This window comes from Amborella trichopoda, chromosome 1 (assembly GCF_054954075.1).
Source record: "Amborella trichopoda isolate Santa Cruz 75 chromosome 1, AtrichopodaSantaCruz75HAP2 v2.0, whole genome shotgun sequence".
Taxonomy (NCBI): Eukaryota; Viridiplantae; Streptophyta; class Magnoliopsida; order Amborellales; family Amborellaceae; genus Amborella; species Amborella trichopoda.
The window spans coordinates 18,061,197-18,071,196 of NC_142336.1; the positions used below are offsets into that span (position 1 = coordinate 18,061,197).

General features: G+C 59.8%; 1 pseudogene; it reads left to right on the forward strand.

The window, feature by feature from the left end:
- Nucleotides 1-984: 984 nt before the first annotated feature.
- The window catches only part of LOC148783675 (uncharacterized), a 14,769-nt pseudogene continuing 5,753 nt past the window's right edge, over nucleotides 985-10,000 (forward strand).

Consider the following 10,000-nt stretch of genomic DNA (forward strand, 5'->3'; position numbering starts at 1 on the left):
GGGGAGTCATGTCAGGAAAGGAAGCAGGACTTCATCTGGCTGCAATTGTTGGTGCCATATCATGTCTTAGAGACACGACGACGCAGTGTCGGGACATCCCCACCTCCTCGCCCAGCGCACAGCACTAGGATCGGTGCAAAGGGAAACCGTCGTCCACTGCCCAAACTCTTCGATCGGGACAATGCACATGGTGCCATATTGCGCCACGGACGCAACGGCGCAACCTCGGGACTGCCACCCCACCGTCATCCAGAGCGGATCGTGTCAAGGAGGGAAGCAGGACTTCTTCCGGCTGCTTCGGGCGGTATATCGCATCTAAGACGCGGATGTACAGCAGTCGAGATAGCTTCCCTAGCCGCACCCGGAAGCACACCGTCATCCTGCTGCCTCGCAGATCGGATCCACATGGAGGTCGACCTTCATTCCCTACAATTGTTTGCATGCGTTCAAGGGGAGGGAGGGAGACGCATACGTTTACCTGGTTCCGACTCTCCCCAAGTATGTTTGATAGCTTAAAACATGAGAAATTCAAGAGTGGCCGCCATTCCACCGAAACTAGCACACAAATGTTTTCCTAAGGGGCAAACCCATCCCACCACACCACCATGCCCAGTGCACAACGACGTGCGCGCCCAAATCAGCTTTCCGGGGGCAAACACACGGTGGAGCATTGGAACTCAAGCTCCTGCACTGCCCGTCCTGGCCCATAAGACGGTCTGGGCGCGTCGTCCTAGTGCATCGGAATAGCTGGCGAGGTGGGATGGGACGGCCCGGAGCACACCACGGTGCAATGTGTGGCGTGGATGGTGGGCACCGAGGTACGCGTCTACGCACGGTGTCGCGAGTGCCCGGGGCATTACGCACACGTCTTGGGTAGGGGGCAACCGGGTGCGCGTCAAGGCACGACGCATCACCACACGCACGATTGAAAGCAGCGGGGCTCGAGGGCCGGTGAGATGCCCGAGCAGAGCACACCAACGCACCATGGATCGAGGGCCCCTGGGCACACGGCGTCACGAGAGCCCACTGGTGGGCGAGAAAGGCAGACCCAAGCAGTATGCCAGGTGAGCACCTATCTGGCTAACTAGGCACAGCGCCACGAGTGCCTACAGAGCTGAACGAGCTGGAAGCACCCACGCAGTAAGGGTAGGCACACCCACGCTGAAAGGGTTGACGGCTGAGTGGTGAGCACAGAGGTGTGCGCCTAAGCACAGCGCATGGAGTGTCCACGAGTCATCCCAGGAAAAGCACAACCAAGCAGTATGAGCCTGGAGGGAAACGAGTAGCGCGCCTAGGCACCTCGCTGTGAGTGCCAACGGGTTGAACGAGCTTGGCACAACCACGTGGCATGGGTGGCGAGCACCGAGGTGTGCGACTAGGCAGAACACATCGATGGTCTACGGGTCAGCCAAAGCAGGCCCACACCGACGCGTTGGCATGACGCCTTACCCAAATCACGTACCTCAGCCTCGTCCCAACCTGGTGCCCAACCTTCCCAATTATGTTTCATGGCTTAAAACACCTGACATTCCTGAGTGACACCTGTTGGGTGTCAAACTAACCCACATCTGGCCTCATCACGACCCATACCACCTAAATGCACAATGTTGCATCCTGGGGTGCCTCACCACCACACGAAAGGTTGAAGGCAAGGAGCCTCGAGGGCCGGCGGGATGAACGAGCAATGCAAACCCACGCAGCATATGTTGAGGGCCCCATTGTGTGCACCTAGGCACACGGTGCCACGTTGGCCTACGCGTAGCCCGAGCAAGGCAAACCCGCACAGTTTTGCTGGTGGACGCCGAGGTGTGCACCTAGGTACACGGCATCGTGAAGCCCTGCCGGTCGCCGAGATAGGGACACCCAAAATGTACGCCTGGTGTGCTCGCAGGTGGGTGCCTAGGCACAACGAAACAAGGGCCTCCAAGTTGCCCGAGCTGGGAACACCCGCGCGGTATGGGTGGCGAGCATTAAGCTGTGCGCCTAGGCACAATGCATCAACGGTCCACAAGTACGCCGAGACGAGGCACACCCGTGCAGTATGCGTCGTGAGCACTAAGTTATGTGCCTCGGCACAACGCATCGAGGGACCACAAGTCAGCCGAGGTAAGGAAAACCATTGGAGTATGGGATGAGGGCTCCGCGGTGTGCGCCTAGGACCACGGCGCCGCGGAGGCGTGAGGGTTGCCCCATCAAGTCACACCCACGCAGTTTGCAAGGTGGACACCGAGGTATGCGCCTAGGCAAACGGGGTCGCGAAGGAGAACGGGCTGACCGGCTAGGCACACCCACGCAGTATGCCTGGTGGGCACCGAGGTGCGTGCCTAGGCCCACGGTGGGATGAAGGCCAACGGGTTGCCTGAGCTGGGAACACCCACGAGGAATGCCAGGTGGGCACCGAGGTGTGCGCCTTGGAACAGCGCATCTAGGGTCCACGGGTCAGCCCGAGCAAGGCAACCCCACGCAGTATGGGTTGAGAGCTTCGTCGTGTGCGCCTAGGCACCACGGCGACGTGATGGCTTGCGGGTTGCCCGAGCAAGGCCAAACCACGCAGTTTGCCTGGTGGGTAGCGAGGTGTGCTCCTAGGCACGTGGCGTCGAGCTGTGCGACTTGACTGAGCGCATCGAGGGTCCACGGGTAAGCCAGAGCAGCCCACAACCACGCTTTGGCAGCACGCCTAACACAAATCACATAACTCAGCCTCGTCCCAACCTGTTGCCCACCCTTCCCAATTATGTTTCATGGCTTAAAACACCGGACATTCCTGAGCAATACCTGTTGGGGGTCAAACTGGCATACATTTGGCCTCATCACGACCCCAGCCACTTCAGTGCATAATGTTGCATCCTAGGGTGCATCACCACCACACTCAAGGTTGAAGGCAGGGAACCCTCGAGGGCCGGTGGGATGAATGAGCAAGGCAAACCCACGCAGCATGGGTTGAGGGCTCCATGGTGTGCACCTGGGCACACTGTGCCACGTTGGCCTCTACTCGTAGCCCGAGCAAGGCACAACAGCACAGTTTGCCTGGTGGGCACGGAGGTGTGCACCTAAGTACACGGCATCGCGAGGGCCTATCGGGCGCCGAGCAAGGCACACCCAAGCAGTATGCCATGTGTGCACCAAGCGGTGTGCCTATGCACAACGCAACAATGGGCTCCAGGTTGCCGGAGCTGGGAACACCCGCGCGGTATGGGTGGTGAGCACTAACATGTGCGCCTAGGCAAAATGGGTCGACGGTCCACGAGTCAGCCGAGGCGAGGCACACACGTGCAGTATGCGTGGTGAGCAATAAGCTGTTTGCCTCGGCACAATGCATGGAGGGACCACAAATCTGCCGAGGTAAGGCACAACATTGCAGTATGGGTTGAGGGCTCCGCGGTGTGCGCATAGGCACACGGTGCCGCGGAGGCGTACGGGTCGCCCTATCAAGACACACCCGCGCAGTTTGCCAGGTGGGCACCGAGGTGTGCGCCTAGGCAAAGGGCGTCGCGAAGGAGTACGGGCTGAACCGCTAGGCACACCCACGCAGTATGCCTGGTCGGAACCGAGGTGGGTGCCTAGGCCCGAGGTGGGATGAAGGCCAACGGGTTGCCTGCGCTGGGAACACCCGCGAGGTATGCCACGTGGGCACCGAGGTGTGCGCCATGGAATAGCGCGTCTAGGGTGCATGGGTCGGCCAGAGCAAGGCAACCCAACGCAGTATGGGTTGAGGGCTTCGTCGTGTACGCCTAGGCACACGGCGACGTGATGGCTTGCGGGTTGCCCGAGAAAGGCACAACCACGCAGTTTGCCTGGTGGGCAGCGAGGTTTTCTCCTAAGGCACTTGGGGTCGAGCTGTGCGACATGACAGAGCGCATAGAGGGTCCACGGGTAAGCCAGAGCAGGCCACACCCACGCTTTAGCATCAAGCCTAGCGCAAATCACATACCTCAGCCTCGTCCCAACCTGTCGTTTCCCACCCTTCCCAATAATGTTTCATGGCTTAAAACACCAGACATTCCTGAGGGACACCTGTTGGGGGTCAAACTAGCATACATTTGGCCACATCACGACCCAAGCCGCTTCAGTGAACAATGTTGCATCCTAGAGTGCATCACCACCACACGCAAGGTTGAAGGCAAGGAACCTCGAGGGCCGGTGGGATGAACGAGCTAGGCAAAACCCACGCAGCATGGGATGAGGGCTCCATTGTGTGCACCTAGGCACAAGGCGCCACGATGGCAAACGCGTGGCCCGAGTAAGGCGCACCTGCCCAGTTTACCGGACACCGAGCTGTGCACCTAGGTACACGACATGGCGAGGACCTGCCGGTCGCCGAGCTAAGCACACCCAAGGAGTATGACATGTGTGCACCAAGGCGTGTGGCTAGGCACAACGCAACAATGGGCTCGAGCTTGCCAGAGCAGGGAACACCCGCGCGGTATGGGTGGTGAGCACTAAGTTGTGCGACTAGGCACAAAGCGTCGACGGTCCACAAGTCAACCGAGGCGAGGCACACACGTGCAGTATGCGTGGTGATCAATAAGCTGTTTGACTCGACACAATGCATCGAGGGACCACAAGTCTGCCGTGGTAAGGCACAACATTGCAGTATGGGTTGAGGGCTCCGCGGTGTGCGCCTAGGCACACGGTGCCGCGGAGGCGTAGGGGTTGCCCTATCAAGACACACCCACGCAGTTTGCCAGGTGGGCACCGAGGTGTGCGCCTAGGCATATGGCATCGCGAAGGAGTACGGGCTGACCGGCTAGGCACACCCACGCAGTATGCATGGTGGGCACCGAGGTGTGTGCCTACGCCCACGGTGGGATGAAGGCCAACGGGTTGCCTGAGCTGGGAACACCCGCGAGGTATGCCACCCGGGCAACGAGGTGTGCGCCACGGCATAGCGCGTCTAGGGTGCATGGGTCGGCCAGAGCAAGGCAACCCAACGCAGTACGGGTTGTGGGCCTCGTCGTGTAAGCCTAGGCACACGGCGACGTGATGGCTTGCGGCTTGCCCGAGCAAGGCACAACCACGCAGTTTTCCTGGTGGGCAGCTAGGTGTGCTCCTAGGCACGTGGCGTCGAGCTGTGCGACATGACAGAGCGCATCGTGGGTCCACGGTCAAGCCAAAACAGGCCACAACCACGCTTTCGCAGCATGCCTAGCACAAATCACATACCTCAGCCTCGTCCCAACCTGTTTCCCACCCTTCCCAATTATGTTTCATGGCTTAAAGCACCAGATATTCCTGAGTGACACCTGTTGGGGGTCAAACTGGCATACAGTTGGCCTCATCACTACCCAAGCCACTTCAGTGCACAATATTGCATCATACAGTGCATCACCACCACGCGCAAGGTTGAAGGCAGGGAGCCTCGATGGCAGGTAGGATGAACGAGCTAGGCAAACCCACGCAACATGGGTTGAAGGCTCCATGGTGTGCACCTAGGCAAACGGTGCCACGATGGCATTCGCGTAGCCCGAGCAAGGCACACCTGCACAGTTTGCCTGGTGGACAACGAGGTGTGCACCTAGGTACACGGCATCGAGAGGGCCTGCCGGTCGCCGAGCTAAACACACCCAAGCAGTAAGACGTGTGAACTATGGTGTGTGGCTAGGCACAACGCAACAATAGGCTCCAGGTTGCCCGAGATAAGAACTCCCGCGCGGTATGGGTGGTGAACACTTAGCTCGGCGCTTGTGCCCAACGCGTTGACGGTCCACAAGTCAGCCGAGGCAAGGCACACCCGCGCAGTATGCGTTGTGAGCACTAAGCTGTTTGCCTCGGCACAACGCATCGAGGGACCACAAGTCTGCTGAGGTAAGGCACAACATTGCAGTATGGGTTGAGGGCTCCGCTGTGTGGGCCAAGGCACACGGTGCCGCGAAGGCACACGGGATGCCCCATCAAGACACACCCACGAAGTTTGCCAATTGGGCACCGAGGTGTTCGCAAAGGCAAAAGGCGTCGCGATAGTACGGGCTGACCGGCTGGGAAAACCCACGCGGTATGCCTGGTGGGCACCGAGGTGTGTGCTTAGACCCACGGTGGGATGAAGGCCAACAGTTTGCCTGAGCCGGGAACACCCGCGAGGTATGCCAGGAGAGCACCGAGGTGTGAGCCATGGAACAAGGCATCTAGGGTCCACGGGTCAGCCCGAACAAGGCCACCCCACGCAGTATGGGTTGAGAGCTTCGTCGTGTGCGACTAGGCACACGGCGACGTGATGCCTTGCGGGTTGCACGAGCAAGGCACAACCACGCAGTTTGACTGGTGGGCAGCTAGGTGTGCTCCTAGGCACGTGGCGTCGAGCTGTGCGACATGACGGAGCGCATCGTGGGTCCACGGTAAAGCCAAAGCAGGCCGCACCCATGCTTTGGCAGCACGCCAAGCACAAATCACATACCTCAGCCTCGTCCCGACCTGTTTGCCCACCCTTCCCAATTATGTTTCATGGCTTAAAACACCAGGCATTCCTGAGTGACACCCGTTGGGGGTCAAACTAGCATACGTTTGGCCTCAACACGACCCAAGCCAACTCGGTGCACAACGTTGCATCCTGGAGTGCATCACCACCACAAGCAAGGTTGAAGGCAGGGAGCCTCGAGGGGGGGTGGGACGAACGGGCTAGGCAAACCAACGCAACATGGGTTGAAGGCTCCATGGTGTGCACCTAGGCACACGGTGCCAAGATGGCGTTCGCGTAGCCAGAGCAAGGCACACCTGCACAGTTTGCCTGGTGTACACCGAGGTGTGCACCTAGGTACACGGCATCGAGAGGGCCTGCCGGTCGCCGAGCTAAGCACACCCAAGCAAGTATGCCATGTGTGGACTAAGGTGTGTGGCTAGGCACAACGGAACGATGGGCTCCAGGTTGCCCGAGATGAGAACACCCGCTCGGTATGGGTGGTGAGCACTGAGCCGAGCGCCTGGGCACAATGCGTCCACGGCATACAAGTCAGCCGAGGCAAGGCACACCCATGCAGTACGTGTGGTGAGCACTAAGCTGTTTGCCTCGGCGCAACGCATCGAGGGACCACAAGTCTGCTGACGTGAGGCACAGCATTGCAGTATGGGTCGAGGGATCCGCGGTGTGCGCCGAGGCACAAGGTGCGGCGGAGGCATACGGGTTGCCCCATGAAGGCACACCCACGCCATTCGCCAGGTGGGCACCAAGGTGTGCGCCTAGGCATCGCGAAGGAGTACGGGCTGACCGCCTAGGCACACCCACGCAGTGTGCCTGGTGGTCACCGTGGTGTGTGCCTAGGCCCTCGGTGGGATGAAGGCCAACGGTTTGCCTGAGCTGGGAACACCCGCGAGGTATGCCAGGAGAGCACCGAGGTGTGAGCCATGGAACAAGGCATCTAGGGTCCACGGGTCAGCCCGAACAAGGCAACCCCACGCAGTATGGGTTGAGGGCTTCGTCCATTGCGCCTAGGCACACGGCGACGTGATGGCTTGCGGGTTCCCCGAGCAAGGCACAACCACGCAGTTTGCCTGGTGGGCAGCTAGGTGTGCTCCTAGGCACGTGGCGTCGAGCTGTGCGACATGACAGAGCGCATCGTGGGTCCACGGTAAAGCCAAAGCAGGCCGCACCCATGCTTTGGCAGCACGCCAAGCACAAATCACATACCTCAGCCTCGTCCCAACCTGTTTGCCCACCCTTCCCAATTATGTTTCACGGCTTAAAACACCAGACATTCCTGAGTGACACCCGTTGGGGGTCAAACTAGCATACGTTTGGCCTCAACACGACCCAAGCCAACTCAGTGCACAACGTTGCATCCTGGAGTGCATCACCACCACAAGCAAGGTTGAAGGCAGGGAGCCTCGAGGGGGGGTGGGACGAACGGGCTAGGCAAACCAACGCAACATGGGTTGAAGGCTCCATGGTGTGCACCTAGGCACACGGTGCCAAGATGGCATTCGCGTAGCCTGAGCAAGGCACACCTGCACAGTTTGCCTGGTGGACACCGAGGTGTGCACCTAGGTACACGGCATCGGGAGGGCCTGCCGGTCGCCGAGCTAAGCACACCCAAGCAGTATGCCATGTGTGCACTAAGGTGTGTGGCTAGGCACAACGCAACGAAGGGATCCAGGTTGCTCGAGATGAGAACACCCGCTCGGTATGGGTGGTGAGCACTAAAGCCGAGCGCCTGGGCACAATGCGTCCACGGCATAAGAGTCAGCCGAGGCAAGGCAAACCCATGCAGTATGCGTGGTGAGCACTAAGCTGTTTGCCTCGGCGCAACGCATCGAGGGACCACAAGTCTGCTGACGTAAGGCACAACATTGCTGTGTGGGTTGAGGGATCCGCGGTGTGCGTCGAGGCACAAGGTGCCGCAAAGGCATACGGGTTGCCCCATCAAGGCACACCCACGCCATTCGCCGGGTGGGCACCAAGGTGTGCGCCTAGGCATCGCGAAGGAGTACGGGCTGACCGCCTAGGCACACCCACACAGTGTGCCTGGTGGTCACCGAGGTGTGTGCTTAGGCCCTCGGTGGGATGAAGGCCAACGGTTTGCCTGAGCTGAGAACACCCGCGAGGTATGCCAGGTGGGCACTGAGGTGTGCGTCATGGAACAACGCATCTAGGGTCCATAGGTCAGCCCGAACAAGGCAACCCCACGAAGTTTGGGTGGAGGGCTTCATCGTGAGCGCCTAGGCACACGACGACGTGATGGCTTGCAGGTTGCCCGAGCAAGGCACAACCACGCAGTTTGCCAGGTGGGCAACGAGCTGTGCGACTTGACAGAGCGCATCGAGGGTCCACAGGTAAGCCAGAGCGGGCCAGACCCACGCTTTGGCAGCACGCCTAGCTCAAATCACATACCTCAGCCTCGTCCCAACCTGTTGCCCACCCTTCCCAATTATGTTTCATAGCTTAAAACACCAGACTTTCCTGAGTGACTTCTGGTGGGGGTCAAACTAGCATACATTTGGCCTCAACACGACCCAAGCCACCTCAGTGCACAATGTTGCATCCTGGAGTGCATCACCACCACACGCAAGGTTGAAGGCAGGGAGCCTAGAGGGCAGGTGGGACGAACGAGCTAGGCAAACCCACGCAAGATGGGTTGAAAGCTCCATGGTGTGCACCTAGGCACACGGTGCCAAGATGGCATTCGCGTAGCCCGAGCAAGGCACACCTGCACAGTTTGCCTGGTGGACACCGAGGTGTGCACCTAGGTACACGGCATCGAGAGGGCCTGCCGGTCGCCGAGCTAAGCACACCCAAGCAGTATGCCATGTGTGCACTAAGGTGTGTGGCTAGGCACAACGCAACGATGGGCTCCAGGTTGCCCGAGATGAGAACACCCGCTCGGTATGGGTGGTGAGCACCGAGCCGAGCGCCTGGGCACAATGCGTACCCGGCATACAAGTCAGCCGAGGCAAGGCACACCCAGGCGGTATGCGTGGTGAGCACTAAGCTGTTTGCCTTGGCGCAACGCATCGAGGGACCACAAGTCTGCTGACGTGAGGCACAACATTGCAGTATGGGTTAAGGGATCCGTGGTGTGTGCCTAGGCACAGGGTGCCGCGGAGGCATACGGGTTGCCCCAGCAAGGCTCACCCACGCAGTTCGCCAGGTGGGCACCAAGGTGTGCGCCAAGGCAATAGGCATCGCGAAGGAGTACGGGCTGACCGGCCAGGCACACCCACTCAGTATGCCTGGTGGTCACCGAGGTGTGTGCCTAGGCCCTCGGTGGGATGAAGGCCAACGGGTTGCCTGAGCTGAAAACACCCGCGAGGTATGCCAGGTGGGCACTGAGGTGTGCGTCATGGAACAGCGCATCTAGGGTCCATAGGTCAGCCCGAACAAGGCAACCCCACGAAGTTTAGGTTGGGGGCTTCATCGTGTGTGCCTAGGCACACGGCGACGTGATGGCTTGAAGTTTGCCCGAGCAAGGCACAACCACGCAGTTTGCCAGGGGGGCAGCGAGGTGTGCTCTTATGCACGTGGGGACGAGCTGTGCGACTTGACAGAGCGCATCGAGGGTCCACAGGTAAGCCA